Source organism: Phalacrocorax carbo, chromosome 1 (assembly GCF_963921805.1).
Source record: "Phalacrocorax carbo chromosome 1, bPhaCar2.1, whole genome shotgun sequence".
Lineage (NCBI taxonomy): Eukaryota > Metazoa > Chordata > Aves > Suliformes > Phalacrocoracidae > Phalacrocorax > Phalacrocorax carbo.
The window spans coordinates 57185080-57200600 of NC_087513.1; positions in this window are offsets into that span (position 1 = coordinate 57185080).

Genomic DNA, 15521 nt, shown 5'->3' on the forward strand with positions numbered 1-15521 from the left:
AGTGTAAGGTGGGGGTGGAAGTGGTCACTGCAGTTCTTGAGTCTGAGAGAGCAACAAACTCTGTTGCTCCCCAGGCCTGGTAGGGCCTGAGTCCCTGGGGTATGTGTCACTGGATGGGAGAGGTCACAGTGCCAGGTTTTGGCAGTATCAGACGTGCTCTGGGTATGGGCATCTGCATCTCAGGTCTCCATTGCTCATATAAGGTGGCAGTAGCTCCCATCCATAGATTTGAAAATGGACCTGAGAAGTTTGTGAGAAGCTGCAGGAACCAGCTACCAGGAGACAGAGCAAACTTATAAAGGAGTGGGAGGGTGAAGCTAAGCCCAAGAAAGGCGGGAGTTTCTTTTTGGGAGCTTTTCCTTTCACTCCTTTCCACCCCTCAGCCAAAGACCCCTCCTGCTTGCCAGGAAACTTGGTCGGGCAAGCATTTTGCCACCTGGCTTATGCACGCATCGGTCAAGGAAACAATTCTGCAATTGAAAGAGGAAATCTTGGTCCCGGCTATTTCCAACCTCTATTGTTTGTTACTCAACTCATGCATTACACAGACCAGTAAGCAAAGCAGCAAGATTGCAACACTCTGCATGTGCTTTCAGACATGTAATTTTAGCATTGCAAGAAGGATTTGTGGTACCAAGAAAGCCCAGTTCTAAGGAAAGAGGAAACCTGTGATTCTGACACTTGATTTTGACCATAAAAGGAAGCAGATCATTTGGGTGACCTAACAGGTTTAGTCATTTTGGCTGTAATCCTCTGGGAGTCCAGCAAACCGCTGCTGGGGTTTTCCCATTCCCAAGGACCTGGGTTGCCTGGGAGCCCTGGTAAGGGCTGAAGTCCTTGAGCAACTGGAGCTTTGTGTCTCGGATTAAGCTCCTGATCTTTGGACCTTTGTTCTGAGCAGCACGGGACTCATGCACACCCCTTCTCAAGGAATCTCAGGCCAGAACGGGCTTTGCCAGTAAGTGTCAGACCTTGACACCATTCTTCCTACGGACCCTGGGTCATTACATGTGTTTATAAGGCACTTGTCAACATGTTGTCCAAAATCCTCCCACCTTTCCCGAATACCAGGGCTCTCCTCAGCTGCACATGTAAAAGGCTGATTGAAAATAAGTTTAATTTAAGGAATTTAGAAATAAATGAATCTCTGTATGGAGCTCCTGCACAGCACTGGGGGCTGATTTCAAAGTGCAGCATGGCTTAGTCCCCTTCCAGTGGGGAGTAAAAAGGCCCTCCATGCTGGGAAGAAAATAGGGACCAATGCAAGGCAGCTCTTCTCTGCAGAGACAGAGACAGTGAGGAGCTGTCTCCACACTGACCAAAGGCAGCTTATCTGGTGTTGACTGCAGTCCTGCAGATACCCGACCCTGTGTCTCGGGGCGTTCCCGCACCAGGAATACACCACGGAAATACAGAAACCTACCAAAACTGCAGTGGCTTGGTGGTAAGTCCCCTTGCAAACAGATGAGCACCAAACAAACTCCAGACATCACCAGCTCCTCACGCCACCACTGCAGGGCAAAGGCACCAGGTGCTGGGATGAGGCTGAGATCCCTGCTGCACACCCAGACGCGGGCTGAACCCACGCCCAGCGTGCCCAAATTTTCTGCCGGATGGCTGCAGGGAGGGCTATCGCCAGGACTCCCTCGTGAGCCTCCTGCAAGCCTGCTCAGGCCTCTGAAGCATGGCTGTTCTGGCCGCTTCCTAAAATGCAGAAGCACCCTTGGGGTTTTTTTTGAAATCTTGCAGATATAACATGCTTTCAATTCCTCAAAAATGGGGTTCTGCATGTGACCAGAGGCACTGTCCTCTTTCCTCCCCATCCCTTCCCCTATCACCAACAAACGTGTGTTCAGCTGGTGGTGGGAGCCGGGGAGTCTCCTTCTCCTTCTTTTTAGTGGTCCACGGGGCTACGACATGTGTCTCTTTCATTGAGAAAGTTACCAAACCCTGGCAGATTGCGAAAGGGGAAAGTGGGAAGCTGGAGAAGGCAGAACAGGGGTGTGTTTTAAAGAAAGAAATCTTTCTTTTCCTAGGTACCTGGTTATGCAAGACCCTGAGGATCTTGATTTGACCGTGAGACAAAAACCATCATGACATAGCGCTGGCCAAGGGTCAGCATTGACCCTGCTTAGTTTGTTGCGTCAATGAAAAGAAGGGGGAAACGAAAAGAAAAAGAGCTCTTCTTACTGCAGCACTTGAAAGAGCTGGATTGGAGATCCTGGCTCACCTCTGCAAGAATGGAGGGGCTGGGAGGGGGTCCAGGCAGTTGGCTGAGGGGCACCCTTGGGCTCTGTGCTTTGTTTGGGGGTGAAGCAGGGCTGTGGGTGCTTTCCTGCACCCCCAAGAGCTGAAGCAGAGCTGACAGAAGGAGAGTGTCCTGCGGGCTCCTCCATCACTGCACTGGTTCCCGATGGCGGCTTGGGGGCAGGGGAAGCACCAAGCACCCTTCGCTTCTCTGGAGCTGCTGAGAAACCTAGTACGGCTGCTGGGTCAGGGATAATGGAGAAGGAAGGGGCAGGAGAAATGTGCTTATTGAGAGCTAAATTCAACTGGGCAGACCAGAGTAACTTCAACTCCTGCATATCCCTGTCCTCCCCATGCACAACACCTCAACGGGGAAGAGAGTGGGGCTTTCTCATCCAGTGAAACCCCAGACTGCAAGACGTGAGCATGAAGTCCTTGCAGTATGTTTTTTCCAGTTGGCCAGGGTGGTCAAGGGCAGGACACGGGGACTCAGCAAGGCCCCACAGCCTTTCATCCTGCAGCAGGTGCCCCCAACCCCCTGGTGTGGGTTCACGCTGGTGTGCCCTGCTGCAGGGCCAGAGTACTGGGGCCGTACTGGAAAAGGCACTCCTAGGACACAGCCGGGAAGGTCAAACCAAGGGACAGGTGCCAGAAAAGGGGCCAAGACCGCCAGGGTAAGAAGAGATGCCAAGAGGGCCGGGCTGCTTCCATCTAGGGACCTAGTGGCCACGGAGGGGTGGCCCAGGCTGACCCCTCGCCCTGGGGAGGCAGCAGTGGAGGCAAAGCATGGGTGTGCAGGTGGCCAGGGTGGCCACCCGTGGGTGCCCTGTCCCCCCCCACTGGGCTGTTTTGCAGTCATCGGCCAAGGCAGGAATGCCAGGAATGCGAAATCCCGGCACACTGCCCCGTCGTCCTCCCCTCGGCTGCCCCCCGCTTCTCCGGCCCGTCGCAAGAACAGGATATTCACCCGAGCGACGAGCGACGTACACTCACACACATCTTGTTATCAGGAAAAAACACTCAGTCAGCGTCTGGAATGAGTTCTGATTAACTCTGTGGCCACCGGGTGTTTCTCGTGGGGCCACAGGGAAAGTGCCCGCTCATGACAGGGTACAGGCAGTCGGGCAGCAGTAAGTTGGAGTCACCGGGGCTGCCAACATGGAGGAGGGCTGGAGGTGAGTTTCGAGTGCTGGCACAGCCCTGCCATCACCCAGCAGTCCCTTGCACCCCGCTCTCCCTCCTGGCAGAGCTGCAGGGCAATCCTCTGCAGAGGGGAGTGCCTGGCCTCATGGTGGGGGTTCACACCCTCCTCGCCATGGTAAAGCCAGGACCCTTAGGCTGAGCAGTGCCCCCAGCCCCATCTTCCTGTGTCTGCTGCCCTGAGTCATGTCAACACGTCCCCACTTCCAGCACAGGCTCTGCAAAGACGTCCTGTCTCAGGTAAACAGGATCTCGCCGCGCTGTGTGACCTTGTTTACCTCCCCGAAAGAATTTGGCTGGAATTTTTTTTTTATTATTTTTTTTCTTCCTAAGGGCTGGTGAGTCACCCCGCAGCAATGCGTGCTGCCTTTCCACACTGACTCACCCCACTGCCCGCGCTCCCGCCTCTCCCTCCTGCCCCGCCGGCTCCAGGGCAGGCGAGAAGCCCCCGCTCACCCAATGATGCAACCTGCACTCGGGTGCCGATGGCAGCGCCGGTGGCCGTGGCGGTGGCGTCTCTGCCACAGGAAGCACGGCCGAGCGCTCGGGCAGCCCCTGTGCCAAAACACAGGAAGAGCGCTGAGAAATTACCCCGTGCATTGTCAACTCCAAAAACACCAAAGAAAGAAAACAAAACAAAGCAAACAAAAAATAGTGTAAAAAAAAATTGGCCTCACTAGAACAATTGCCCAGAAGAAAAGAAAAGAGAAAAAAAAAAGAGGCCAATGGACCTGGCCTGGCGCCAGGACCCTTGTTTTCCTTTCCCAACACAATACACGTTAAATAATACTTCCTTCTCGCAACAAGGCCCTCCTGGGCCGGTTTTGCTTTTCTCCCCTGCTGCGTGGTGGTCGGTCAGCGTAGATGGCTCCTGTCATGGCAGCATCAGAATTTTAGGGCTGCTGCTCGTCCCCACTGCTGTGGATAGCCCGTTCCCAGCACCACGGAGGAGCGAGGGCCCTGTGGTTGGGCTGCCCATCACCCTCTGGCTTCCCTGTGGGGTGCAGGGTGCTTTTCAGAGCTTCTCCTAGCCTCTCCCACCCACCAGCATAAGCCAGACTTGGCTACTTTGCAGGACAATATCTCCTCAAGGACGGCTAGGCAGCCATCTCAAGCCACCCCTGCGTAGCCATACCCAGGCTACGAAGCCATCCATACAAGTTAATCACAGCGGTCATATCATATACATCAATCTACTGCCAGATTAAATAAAACAGAGTAACAAAACAATATACATCACAGGTGGGATGAATGGTTTCGCGACATTTCTGGCCAGGCTTCCAGGCTAGGACGAGGGGAACCCCTGTTACTTGCACCTCGGCTCTTCCGTTCCCATTTGGCTTGCGCTCAGATTTCTTCGGGATTTCTCTTCTCAGTGACAGCGTCACTGGCACCCAACCGACTGCATTTAAATGTCAGCGTTGCAGAAGAATCCAAGTAAAACTGATTTTGTTTATTCTAACTTCTTTCCTGAGAAATTTAGCATCTGAGACACCACGCCTCTCATTTGTTGGCGGTGTCAATCAATGGTCTTCAAGGTGCTGATCAGATCTGTATCTCTTTAAGGATTATTGGGATTTCTGATTAAATAGCAGGTGCGAGAAAGAACGGAGTTGTCCTTCTAAAAATCAAAATGAGGTCTTTGTGCACAAAACCAACATTACTTCAGCTGCATACGTGTCTCCCCAGATTTCTGCTTTCTTACGTGAGCACCCAGGCTGCCAGGCAAGACGGTCCCAGTAGTTCTGAGCGCTCACAGACATGGCACATCTCTGTTACTGACACGGCTCAGCGCTCAGTCAATAGCAGGCGCAGCTGGCCAGCCTTGTCCTGGCACCAGCAAAGAGGGCCAGGCTCTGCAGCAGAGGAGCGGATGGCAGGTCTAAGTAGACATCTGACGTACACGTCCACTGACGCTCTGAGTTGAGCGAACTCATTTGTTTCAAGGATTGACTTTGTGCACTGACATTCCTAAGGCAATCCAGAAAAGCCAGATCCAAAGACCCACCTCGCTGCATTGTCTGGGCTTAAACGTCAGCTCCTGGTCCTGGGTGATGGATTTGTGTTCTGGGTAATAACAAATGCATTGTGGAGGTGGCATCTTCTTGGCACTGTTTTGGTCTGTTCTTCTCTAACCCAGAAGATAAGCCCGTCCCCTGCTGCAGGGTGTACATGGTCATTAACATCAGCAGTCAGGGTAACCTCTTGGACAGTGAAAGCCAGTTTCTGAGCAAACATTAGCCATGTCAAAGAGGTTTTGGAGATGGATTAGTGGGAGGTTATTAGGAAGGAAATGGCAGCAGAGCTGGGATGCAGCACGCAACCCCACAGGCAGCTGTGTGTTTGGACTTCCCCTGTGCTTGCTTGGCCCTCCATGCATACCCAAACCCATTCAAGTGTGGTGGCAACTCTGGTCACCCACTGGGGCAGCAAGCTCACCTTTGTGGCCAACAGTTGGATTCACCTCACAGCAGACATCTAAACGTTGGCTCTGAAATGTCACCCAGTTGCCTCAGCTCCCTAAATAGCCAACAGAGTGAGATGGGCAGGTCCAGAAAGCAATTCAATTCCCTGGCTTAATTTTTTTAAGGTTGGGTTTGACTTGGGTCTGTTCAGCCTGGAGAAGAGAAGAGTGAGGGGGGATCTTATCAATACTTATAAATATCTGAAGGGCGGGTGTCAGAAGGATGGGACTGGACTCTTTTCAGTGGTGCCCAACGACAGGACAAGGGGCAATGAGCAGAAGTCAGAACACAGGAAGCTTTACTTAAACCTGAGAAAAAACTTCTTTCCTGTGAGGGTGACAGAGCAGTGGAACAGGCTGCCCAGAGATGTTGTGGAGTTTCCTTCCCTGGAGACGTTCAAAACCCACCTGACACGTTCCTGTGCCCCCTGCTCTAGGTGTACCTGCTAAAGCAGGGGGGTTGGACAAGATGACCTCCAGAGGGCCCTTCCAACCCCTGCCATTCTGTGATTCTGTGGGGTGAATCGTGCTGTGGCAGTGCTCTCCATCTAGAGAAGGAGACAAGGGCTGCCAGTGTTTGCTTCATTTTCAATCAGCTCAATTTAAGGTGCTTAATTTTTAGCTGGCAAACATGAAGCACAGTGAATCCCACCTCAGGAGAACAATGTGCCAGTGTATGGCAAGCAGCAGCAAGTCCAGGAACACAGCTCCTGTCTTGATTTATTTAACGACTACAGTTAGTGCTAAAGTTTGATCATGGGAACCACTGCTTCAGCAAAATGCAGCTTGCTCAACATGCAGAGCATGCCTCATCCCCCAACAATTTGGAGGTTGTCAAATAATATGTCCCTCGGGGACCTTGAAACATGTAGGAAAGAGGAGCTGAGGCTAGCAACTTGCCTCTGAGTGTGGGGTTTTCCCTCGATCTGGCACAGCACTTGTCTTTATCAGCTACCAACCTTTTGCAATTCACCCATTTCTGATAACACAAGTGAAAACCTGGAATAGTCAAACCCAAACATTTAGGCCAAATTACCATGCGTATGTGTCCTCATGCCTGGTGGGAGCAAACAGTTTGACCATATTTGCCTCTACATCCAGGCCAGACCCTGTTCTCGGTGATGGAGAGCGGTGCTGCCGGTGGATCTCCCTCCCGCCTGTGAGAACTTGGTGGAAACTTTTATCCAGCAAAATGTTTGTTGCTTGGCCTCCTCTGCTAAGGGAGCAGGTGCTGGAGGTTGTTTGGCTAGCTGATTAAACAAATCCCAGGGTTTCCTGCCAGAAAAGGCGAAGTCAAGGCTTTTCAGCTGCCTTGTCCCTACAAGCTCATTAGGCAGCATTCAGCAGCTCAGTTACCACTGAATATTCAGCTTTGAGGCACAGAGTGTTGCCCTGGCCATAGCCCTAATCACAGCCACGAGTTCAGCTTTGAAATGGCCCTAGGAAATACCATGCAACTACCATAAAGAAAAGGTAATATTCATGAGAGGATAGTCCAGGTTGTCTCAGTACTGCTGTGAATATGCTCTTCAAACCATTTTTAATGGTCTTCATGACTCAAGCCTGGAGGGCTATGTAGATAAATGGTGGGCTTGGCTGGTCACGGGACACCTCGCATGTTGAAAGCTGTAGCAGTGTCAGGCCAAGTCACCACACTGAGGTGTTTTCAAGGCGACTATCAAAATGATCACTTCCCGTGGCAACCCATCACAGGGAATATGTGCTATTTTGACTGGGAAAATCCATCCATAACTCTGGTCACTCCCCCACTTGTGCCCCGTTTGTGGCTGCTCTGCTCACTACAATGGCAAAGTCCAGCAAGATCCCATTTTGGTTAGGGAGGCAAGCATATGTCTGGGATGTGTGACAAAAACCTGCCAAGCTGATCTGCATCAGAGGAAGTGGGAAGCAATGGTGGTGACATCAGCCATGGCTGAGCAATGAAAAGTCATGTGAACATTTTTAAAAGGAGAGGTAAGACACTACCCTGCTTATGTGGTATCTCCCAGCTCTCTCCACTCAGGTATAAACCTCCTGCAGGTGATGCCAACCCTACACTGGATGATTGCTAGTTCAACGATCCACCGACATGTGACCCCTCGCTGCTCTCACCCTCTGCGAGCAGAGGTGTTACTGCAGATATATTTTTACATTCCTCATGCAATATGTGGCCTCGCTTAGTGTTTCCATTGCCATTTCTTTTGTACATCCCCCTTTAACAAACCACCCACTCCCAAAACCACTGGCTGCAGTCATGTGGAGCTGCAGCAGGCAGCTTTGGGATAAGGCACACCAAAAGCGACAGCTTTACGGTAACATCTGTAACATCGATTGTCTCTTTTTCCTCAGCTTTAAATTATTTACATGTTTATCTTACAAAATAGTTCTATTGACTGGCAGCTTTCTTTGCGTGAACTCCTAGGTGTGATGGTGACTAGTGACTCTACAGAGCCTACATCTTTTAGTGGGGTTTAGTTACCCACTTGACCAAATCAGGTCAGGAGTCATCTTTCTGCCAGGTTTTTGCAAGTAGACGGTGCTGTATCTGTCAATCAGGCTTTCCTCAGCAACAAATCTAACTATGCTGCAATTTCAGGCTCTTCCTAAGAAAACTCTCTGAAATGCAGTCTAAGGCTGTATAATTTCAGACGGGAAGCGTAACTGCCTGCTGAGAAAAATGGGAACATACACTCCATTTTAAGCTCATTACAGAAAGGAATTACTTAGAGAGTCACGCGGATGCAAAGCTAATATCATCCTCTAGATAGTAACTGCTGCATCTAGTACTGCTCAGCAATGTGCAGAAATAGAAGTGGACAGAAATCTACCCAGACAAAAGCCAAGATATTTTTTCTGATGTCATTCGGGCGCCCAGACCTGGCTCCTGAGCTGCGTTGGCCTGACCGTGTCCCAGCCGGCGCTCCCTCCTCAGACCCGTTCTCCCAGACACCTGCAGTTTTCTTTGAAGTGAGGACATGGAGAACGTTTCCCAGACACATGTCAGGACGCAGAGGGAAAAGTAGAGAGATGGATTCTATCTGTCAACTCACGATGAAATACAGCGGCACCCCCCTGCCCCAGCCCCAAAAGAAAGCTTAATTTTTTCTAGTTAAAAAAAGTGTTTGGCTCAATCCCTAGACCAGCTGCTTCCTACAAAAATAAGAGGTATGCACGGTGTACAGAAAAGAATATTTGACATTCCTAATCAATTAGATAAGGGGAAAAAGCAGTCCATTTTCCTGTTCAAAATAAAATTATCGTGGTTACTTCAGATTTCAAGGGCATTTATCTTTCAGCTTCAGACAGAGGGGCACTGAGTAGGCTGCAGGTTGCTGACCCGGGGCTGGAGAATGACTAAGCTGCCAGCTGGGATGGAGGAGCCCAGGCCTGGCTCCTGCTGGGACGGGAATAGCCGTGGCAGTCGCCAGCCAAGTCAGGTGTGCTTTAGTAGAGCTGGGCTTTTGTGAGGACTGCGTCAGGCTGGAAATAGCTGGCAGTGCACAGGAGGGAGCTAAAACACTTCAAACCAAATTGTTCAAGGGAAGCACTCCCGGATCTTTCCCGCACGTTCCCTGGCTTTGAAAACTTGTATAAATATTTACCCAAGGAAATGCCAAGGAAATCAAGGTGAGGAAGAAGGTGGCTAGGAGAGCTACAAGAGAACACAGGTGCCTTCCCTACCCCAGTTCAGCTCAGGACATTTCAGTGGAAGAGGCACAACCTAAGATACATTGGGTATCTTCTACCCAAAAGCACAGGAGGCTCCAGGCACTGGGGCGGGTGTTGGGCATCGCTGCCAGCCCTGCAGCAGAGGCAGGAGGCACAGGCGTAGTGGCATGGTGCCCTCTCCTCGAAGGGCACATGTCTCTGGATCACCAGCAGCCTTTAAGGCCTCTTCACGGGCCTCAGAGAGAAAGGATGAGATTTTCGAGAGGACCAGCTCTGCTGTCTCCCAGTTCAGGGGAAAACAGCAGCCCCACAGCACTGCCTTTTGCACCGCCTTGGTGCAGCCAGGGCAGGTAGGTGTGCAGGTCCTTTGCATGGGTTTTACCCCAGGCAGCTCCAGCCCCCCCTGTGTGGGTCCTGGAGACTTCAGGCCCAGGCGGCACTTTCGGAAGTCTTGATTGCTGCTGCTTTGCTTTTGCAATATCACTTCCGTGTTCTTCCAGGATTTGTCAGGACATCATGTTTCCCCAGGAAAAAAATATGCAGATAGGGCAATGAAGCATCTGAGCCTACAGACCTCTGCTCAGACCCAGAGGAGCCCTCTGGAGACTGTGCTCGCTCATGAAACCCTGGGCCTGTAGTGCCACCTAATGAACAAGTGCCATTCAGAGTCCACATCCGTGCTGTTGTGTTCAGGGAATTCAAAGGTGGTTGCAAAGGCTTCCTCAGGGCACTTCATTCCTCTCTAACCCTTTTCATCCCTCTGCCAGTGCTTCAGAAATTACTTACTCGGTCCTTGCAACCCAGCTGTTAGGCACCAGATAATACTAATCCTGTTCTGTGGACAAGTCACAGAGCAGCTTTTTGCCAAGCCCAAATACACAAGGCAAGTCAACAGTAGTTGAGTAACAAATTAGAGGAAGTCCTTTCTCTGCATCACTCCTGGAAATACTGCTTCCAAGGGACAGGGCAGGGATGTGACATGGTGTGGAGCGTTGTAACCTGCACCCTCCTCCTGGGACTCGCCAGCTTGTTCCCCGTGCAACATCAGGGGCCTCCTGAGTGACAAGCCATGAACTCGTGATTTTCAGGAGGCAGAAGTTGGGCTCCATTTGACCAGTGAGGACAGTGGTCAAGCATGAGGGTCAGGAATGGCTCTAAAGGGCATTCCCTCAGGAAGAAACCAGCTGGCGCTTGGTTTTTACATAGGAAATCATTGATGAGAAGGAGAAAGAATGTCCCACACAAAGTGCAAGCTTGGTGCCAGCGGCAATGATGCCTCCTCAGACGCAAAGAGCAAGACCAAGGTACCGAGGTTCCTCCCAGGACTGAATTCAGGTTTCTGGCCTCTGCTGATGTAAGGAGGCAGCCCAAAGGGCAAACCATTACCCAGGAGAAGGATTTGCCTAGTGGCAGAAGGCAGAAAACATGTGAGAGCTCAATCCCTCCCTGGAGCTTAGTAGTTAGGGCTGTGCATTCCTCCTACGCCACCATTTACCTCCTCTGTCATGATCTCAGATCAGGCACCCACCGGAGCAGAGGCATCTTGTAAAGGTGTTGTCACAGAGCACAGCATGCGTTTTAAAGTTAGCCATGAGGTCAGAGGCCTCTCCCAGAGAGTGGGAGATCTGAGCTAAGTGTTCTCCTCAGCCTGGAGGGACTGCAATGCACTCTTTACACTGGCCTAGTCTGCTCTACTCCACCTGGCCTGGCATGGCAAGGTATGGCTTAACGTGGTGTGTCTGTAGCACGGATGAAGAGCACCTCCTAGCTTCTGCATCCCAAGAGCATAACCCAGACACGTCCTGCCTTGAAGTCTGGGCTCCAGCCTCTGGCGCCGAAGCAGGAGATCAGAACACAAATGCCAATCACATCACAGCCCGCAGAGATGCTGAACCCTCAGCTAAGTGTGAAAGACTCTCTGGCCCCATACCTGTTTTTTGTTTCTTTCTAAGTTTTCAGGGTGCTTCAGGCATGAAGAAAGCGAGCACTGCAACTCTGTCCCCTTCACAGTGGAAGGAACAGGGGACATGCACTGTCTCATGTGCAAATAGTCCCCTGCAAAAGGACACATTTTTAGGGCTGAATGCTCTACAAGCAGGCGGTGCCCCAAGAGGATCATGCGTGAGAGTGGGAGTTTTAAGCAATGAACAGCTGAAGAAGTTTCTATAGAGCATGTGGGAGCCAAGGCTTTTCAAAGACGTATCATATGTCCACAGATGGGCAGGCTTTCACTAAAACAACAAAACTCAAATTAATTGAAACAACAAAACTCAATTTCATTGAAACCACAAAAATATATAAAAAAAACCCCAAACCACAAAAGCACTTATTTTCTCTTGCCCACCCACACTTCAAGTCTAGGCTTCAGAGCACTGAAAATCCTGCTGCAGCTTCCTGTAGAGGAATTTATCTGAACTGTGTATTTTGTGCACCAAACCAGTGTACTTCACTTTTGCTGTGACACAGAAGAACTCAGCAGTCAAAGTGGCCCAGAGAGAAGGAAGACCATCCTCTAGATAAGTGTTTATCTTGGAAAGCGGAGACTGGCATTTCAGCACCTTCACTAGAACCCGTTTAGGTGTTTCACAGGAGTCAGGCACTGGGTGACATGTACACACAGTCAGGGATTGGGACACAGCTCTCCTCTTGCCCAGGAAAATAACCATGGAGATGAGCTGTGTCACACCAGTTCCCCCGCTCAGCGAACTCTGAGTTTGTCTTGCACCCAGCGAGACAACTCCAGTGGGTGAATGCGTGCTCCCCTTGCTCCTGAGAGAGATAATTGGTGTTTGAGGCAGCCTCCCAGAAGATGGGATTTCACAGCCCTGAAGACAGAAGAGGGGCTGGACCTTGACCACTGACACTGCTGGGAGTGTGCTATAATGTTGAGCTATCATTTACCATGTAAGGAAACAACAAGCCCTCTTCCAGCTGCATTTTCAAATAAAAAAATGGTAGCTGCTACTTTCTGCACTGATCTTGTTCTGGGAAGGCTGGGAAGAAGCACCTACCTGGTGGTTCCCAGTCACACCTGGGTGTGAGGCAAGGTGCAGAGGAAAACTGAGCTACCCACCAAGTTGAGGGGACACTAGGGGAGAAGTACCAGTTGTGTGGTGTTCAGAGGATCACAGCCTGGGATTCAGTGCACCCAAGCCATGGCCACAGTGAAAGGGAAATGTAGGGTGCTCTGATCTAAAGAGCGTGAAAGGCTAAAGTAGACAACTGTCATTTATGCCTTGTGGAGAAGGCTCATGCTAAAAGGTGCTAAGGGGGGAAGTGAAATGACATTGAGGCCACAGGAGGTATTCTTCTTCATGGCAGACCCCAACCAGAGCTCTCAGAGGGATCTACGCTTGAGCCAGATTATCTTACTTCTACCCACTAGGACAAGCTCCTTTGGCCAAGGCAAGGGGAATTCCATGCCTGTTTTCCTTGTGCGCGTTGTGTAACCCTCAGAGGCAGAGCACTACTTCACGCTGGGGCTGTGCCTCGCTGGCCATCCGTCTGCTGCTGGGAAGTCCCTGTGCTGGGAGCAGAGCAGAGCCAGGTGAGGAATGCGCAGCAAAAGCTCAGCTTTAAACACAGTGTTCGCTGGCTGCTGTCCCAAGGGCTCCGGGTAAACCAAGGAGCTGCCAACTGGCAGCAGAGGGCAGCTGCACTCTTCCCATGGGTTTTAAGAAACTAACATTAAAAGTACTAATCAATATGGACATAGCAACAGGGTTGGTTTTCTGGTGCCCTTGGGCTTAACTGCACAGATATTCAGTGCATCCTGCCTCTGCCTCAGCCTGCTCCACTTGCTGAGCCAGCTCAGGGTCTGGCAGGGCCGCTCTCCTGGGCCGGAGCAGTGCTGACCGTGCCCGTTTGCTGTCCTTTATTTCTGCAACGGGTTGCCGAAACCACCATCTGCATATAAAATGGACCTGCGCTTGCAGAGCAGCATGACGAGTGCCATCTACTGATAATTAAACATACCACACCACAGAGAGAGAGAGAGAGAGAGAGGCCGGTTCACCCATCAAGTCAGCGATGCATCGCAAATGGCATCGGCGGTACGCCTGTCCATGGCTGCCGGCTCCCGTGGCATTACGGAGTCGTGGCAGCACCGTGCTCGTAGGATGCCAAGGCTTGCTTCTGCTGCAAGGTTTTTTCTTGAAGCTTCACCAACCGGTGTTTCTTCAGGGATGTGCTGGGATGTTCTGAAGCGATGCTGATTTTTGCTGCAGTCTTCTGGAAAAAAAAGTCTTTGGCAGGATTAGGCTTGGTAGAATATAAATGATCAGTAATAAATTTTTTGTGTTAATGTAAGCGCTTGCATCAACTGGAAGTTGAATCACTTAATCAGACTAGTAGCAATTAAAATGGTAATTTTTCTGTACTAGATTCTGCTTGCAATTTTTACTGAAGTAAAACTCTTTGAAGTTAATTGGAATTTTGATTAAAGGCTTCTGGATCTGGGTCTCTGAATTTGTACTGAATAAGGTTCAATATTTGCTTTGGTTTTCTGCACATTGAGTTCACTGCTATATATTAGTGTGACTGTACAATTAGTCATAACAAGAACAACTCCAATAAAGATTGCTGTAATCTAGTTCTTGATACACTTTAGGAAAGGTCTTTTATCACAGAATGGCTTTTAAAGTATTGCTAAAACAGGCTGTAAGATCTGAAAAACTTGATTGCTTAAATTGTCTTAATTATTTCTAGGTCCTATAAATGGCTCAGTAGCATTCACTTAACGGTAATTCAGAACTTGGGATGGGGTGGGAGGCAGGGAGACATTCTGGCTCTTTGGTTTTTGGTTGTCAATGCAAAAATGCCCTACTCCAATTGCATTGTAACCGTTAGTAAGAACTAAAAGTAACTGTGGCATAACAGCTTTAAAAAGTAACATTTTTGTCCAAAAAGTTGCCAAAAAAACTTCAAACAAATAAACCATCTGAAAAAAAAAAACAACACAAAACCTGACCAGACTGTTAGTAGCATTCTCGGAGAAGCAAAATGAGCCGCAAGCAGCATGTTCTGGTACTGAGGGCGCTCGCAGAACCAGGGGAGTGTTGCCTTCGTAGCAGTCCTGACACACAGCTTCCACTGCAGTCGGTGCAACTGCACGTGAGAGCAAAGCCCCCATGAAGGAAGGAGGGCTTGCACAGAAAAATCCCCCAGCAAACAAGGAACACATATTTTTTGTTACGTCATGCGATTTGCCTGGAACTTTGTGGTACGCTGATGTTACCTCGTGGACAGATTTCATCACTCATACTTCCAGGCAAAGCAGTGCTTTTTCAAAAACTGCGACATTACCGATACAAATATTGCTTAAACTTCACTTGGGTCCGTTGCTGGTGTGAGAAAAGGGAAAAGCAGAAGGAAAGAAGGGAATAATTGTGCAGAAATTATACCCATATCGAGCATGTGGGTTCTTGTTGTATACCTCTGTTTATAAGACGACTATTATTGCTTGTGATCAAAATGCAGGTTGATTCATATTGAGAACTCCTTTAGTATTCATGAGCAAAGTTCCTTTAATTTTGAAAAAAAAAGAATTCTCGACCTCAAAAAGCACATATTAAATAACAAGTTGTAAATATCCCGTACTAAGAAGTGCAACAGTTTGTTGATAATGGATTCACCTGCACATTTGGTGTCACTGTGAGATTTATTTATTTATTTTATATTATCCTAATGTGGTCATCGGAGCACAGTTTCTTCCATTTTCCAGTTTGGCATTGCAGTAATTAGATTCCAGTGCAAGGAAGGGTCTTACAAACAGGTTGTTGCAATTCAGAGAAATGTTTTCATCCTCTTTTGTCTCTACTTTTTCTGAAGGTCTTAATTTTGAGAAACAAATTAAATTTTATCTTAAATATTTTTCTCTATTCCTTCTAAAACATAGAAGAATAATATGAGAAAGGAAGAATGAAAAAGATCAAAATTTTTA